Here is a 3,794-nt window from a genome sequence, read left to right as displayed (position 1 = left end):
CCTTGGGCTGGAGGGCTTAGGACACTAGGGGCTGAAAATTCATTCCCCACACCTGGGGCCTTCCCGCCTCTTCTGCCCATCTTGGCTCCCAAGCTCTTCGGTTTGGCCTTGACTGTAAATCATTAGCTCTAGCAGTGGACACAAAGCAGGCCTTCATCACAGGCATGTGTGGGAAGGGCCTGGAGGAATCCTAACAATGTTAACGAAGGGCCTCAGGCAGGTAGCCGGGGAACACAGCTCAGTGGTAGAGAGCTTGCCTAGCACGCATGAGGCTCTGGTTTCAATCCTCAGTACCATCAAAAAAGATCTTCAGGGGGATGGGGGATGGGGAAGTGTCAACTAGTCTGCAGGGACTCAGTGACCCCGCTGCTCCTGGTGGGTTGCAGGGTAAGGAAGGAGAACTGTGTGCTATAGGCTCAGAGCATGGTGATGCCCTGAGAGTCTCCCAACATCTTATCCTAAATCCCTCCAGCTGGTGTACTTTAACATGTTCTGACCAGGGTCTTTAGTGGAGAAATAACCTCCTGAGATCTGAGGATTCCTGTAATTTAGTTTCTTTTTTCATTATTATTATTATTATTATTTTATTTATCATTATTTTTTTAATGTGGTGCTAAGGATCGAACCCAGTGCCTCCCAAGTGCTAAGCAAGTACTCTACCACTGAGCCACAACCTCAGCACCTTGTAATTCAATTTCTATAGCTGTTCCTTAGAGGGCTGCAGGGCTCAACTCCAGGCAGGTGGCATCCAGGGCAGCAGTGGAGTTACACCTTGACCCTGTGCTCAGGGCTCCTTCTACCCAGGTGAAAATTCCTCCCACGTGAAAAATATGGGAGAGGGAGTTCTGTGCAACTCTAGTCAGGAGAGCTGGTCCAGAAGGCTAAAAGGTTGATTTCAGCTCAGCAGAAAGAGCAGTCATGTTCCAGTAATTAGGTGGCTGCACTGTGGTGAAGTCTTCACACAGAGGCCAGATGTCAGAAAAGGCACAAAGAGAGCTGGGCATGGTGGTGCACGCCTGTAACCCTAGCAACTTGGGAGGCTGAGGCAGGAGGATCACAGTTCAAAGACAGCCTCAGCAACTTAGCCAGGTTCTAAGCAACTCAGTGAGACTCTGTCTCAAAATAAAATATAAAAAAAGGGCTGGGGATGTGGCTCAGTGGTTAAGTGACCCTGGGTTCCGTCCCCTGTACCCCCGCCCCCCCCCCCAAAAAAAAAAAAGTTACAAAGAGGATTCTGACTTGAAAAGACCAAACTTTGGACCATTCTTTCAGTAATTCAGAACACGTTTATTGACCACCTACCATGTGCCAGGTATTGTACAAAGTGCTGGGGTCATATTTGAGGATCAAACAGACAAAATTCCCTATTTTCCTGGACTGACATGAGTAATGGGAGGGGAGTGAGAGACAGGCAGAGGGAGATGGGGAGAGTTTTCTAGAATTCCAGGATTGCAGAATGTGTGGAACTGTGTAGAACTTCCTGACTCACTTCTATCTGTATTACTTTAGGTGATCTTCCAACTTCCCTTCATACAGTTGGGGTAGATCAACCCAGTGTCTTGCATTTAAATGTGTGCTCAAGAAAGAACTATTCCTTCCTTCCTTCCTCCCTCCCTTCCTTCCTTCCTTCCTTCCTTCCTTCCTTCCCCTTCCCTCCCTCCCTCCCTCCCCCTCCCTTCTCTCTTTCTTTCTTTCTTTTTTTTTCTTTCTTTCTCCTTTTCTTTGGTGCTGGGATGGAACCCAAGGTCTCACACATGATAGGCAAACACTTTACTACTGAGCTATACCCCCAGCCATGAAAAACTTTATTTTTCTCATGAAAAAACAAAACAGAACAACAACAACAACAAAATCAAAACCCAAGGCCAGAAGGTGGTCGACTCAAGGGTGTAGAGGTAGAAAGGGTTGGGACAAGGGTTCAGATTGTAGAGGCCCTGTTTTCATTATGGTGGGTAACCCAGACTAGGTGGAGCTGGATCATCCCTCTCCATACCTCCATTCACCAAAGTTAGCTAAGGATTTCCTCGGGGTTTGGAGTGGGGAGAGACCCCCTCTTAGGTGAGGGACTGGCTGGGTGTAGGGTGGGGTTCTAAACACAACCCTTCTCATCCTCGATGTCCATTGGGCATACTATGGCAAGTTTTCCAGAGAGGGAAGGGGCAGGAGCCATCCTGGAACCTGGGAAGAAGACACTGAAATTTTGGTACCCAAAGTAACTTAATATCACACTTTATACAGCCCTTACTGTGGACCAGATTAAAAAAAAAAAAAAAAAAAAAAAAAATATATATATATATATATATATACACACACACACATATACATATATATATACATATATAAACAAAAAATATATTTTACATATATACATATATAACATTTTACATATATTAACTCATTTAATCCTCCCAACAGACTCAAGAATGTATTCTAAACGTATTCTGACCCCCTTCTCCTGTCCAAACTGAGAATGGAACCCAGGGATACTCTACCACTGTGCTACATCCCCAGTCGTTTTAATTTTTATTTTGAGATAGGGTCTAAATGGCTGAGGCTGGCCGAGAACTTGCCATCTTCCCACCTCAGCCTCCAGAGTCACTGTGATTACAGGTGTGAGGCACTGTGCCCTGCTAAGAATGCATTCCTCCCCCTCCCCTGGGATTGAACCCAGGAGAGCTTAACCATAAGCTACATCCCCAGACCTTTTTATTTTGAGACAGGGTCTCACTAAATTGCTTAGCGCATTGCTACATTGCTGAGGTTGGCTTTGAACTTTCCATCCACCTGCCTCAACCTCCTCTGGAGATGGGATTACAGGGCCACCACTCCCAACTAAGAATGCACTTTTAAGTCCTATTTTGGACCAAAGAAATTTAAGGAACTGAGAGGTTAAGGAATTTCCATGAAGTTCATCCAGCAAGTGACTGACTCACCAGGGATTTGAGCCCAGGTAGTCTTACTTGAAGTCTGCCTCTCAGATACGTTGGCCCCGGTCACGTCTGGCTCCAGAGGCCCTCTTTCCTTCTGATCGCCTTCAGTGGACTCCTGGCCAACTCACTACCCTGGTACCTGCCGGTTCCTCTTCCAGTCTGACCAGATTGGAGGCCCCTGCAAACCTCAATCAAGGAGGTGAGAAGGAACGGGAAGAGAAAGCAGTTTGAGGCGGGGTGGGATTCCCCTTAAAGCCTCTGCCAATGTTAAAGCAGGATGCGGGTGCCAGCAGGGACAGAGAGATGGCATCAAAGCCCGGGACCCAAGGGGAGGACAGAGTGAGCTGGACTCAACCGGAACGAGGACAGACGGGCTGGAAGGCGGGACCCCCTTTAAGGAACTTGGTGTGCGGTTTGGGGAACTGCCCTGGCTCTGCGCCTCCCGCCCTCTCGGCTCAGAGCCCAGCAAGCTGCGTGGGGAAGCTGCGTTCCTGCCTACGCCCGCTTTCCCGCTGCGTCCTGGGATCCTGGCAACTCTGGATCCCGACAGGCGAAGGCGCTGCGGCCCTGCCGGTCAGCAGGTGGCGCCTGGGTGTCCCTCGCCCTGAGACTGGGCTAAGGCCCTGAGCGACGCCTTCCCCAGCAACCCAGGTGAGAGTCTCCTGGTTTCCAGTTCGTCCTTGAACTCCTGGGAGAGCCCTTGGCGAGTTCCCTGGCTCTGGCAGCCCCCTTCCAACCTCCCCAAAGTCTCCTAAAAGAAGAGCGGGGAGCTCTTTATAAAACTTTGTTTCCCCCCAGTATTAGGGATTGAACCCCACCTGCTCTACCACTGAGCCACATCCCCAGCCCTGTTTACCTATCTGT

At 49.0% G+C, this 3,794-nt stretch overlaps 1 long non-coding RNA gene across 1 annotated transcript; it reads right to left on the bottom strand.

Annotated features, from left to right (window-relative positions):
* Positions 1-1,774: 1,774 nt before the first annotated feature.
* Positions 1,775-3,429, bottom strand: LOC124982340 (uncharacterized). Its single transcript, XR_007108252.1, has 2 exons — positions 2,934-3,429; positions 1,775-2,178 (listed from the first exon to the last, which is right to left on the bottom strand). It is a non-coding gene; the product is annotated as an uncharacterized LOC124982340 (long non-coding RNA).
* Between the last annotated feature and the right edge of the window lie 365 nt (positions 3,430-3,794).

Source organism: Sciurus carolinensis, chromosome 4 (assembly GCF_902686445.1).
Source record: "Sciurus carolinensis chromosome 4, mSciCar1.2, whole genome shotgun sequence".
Classification (NCBI taxonomy): domain Eukaryota; kingdom Metazoa; phylum Chordata; class Mammalia; order Rodentia; family Sciuridae; genus Sciurus; species Sciurus carolinensis.
This window is presented reverse-complemented; position numbering and strand designations above follow the sequence as displayed.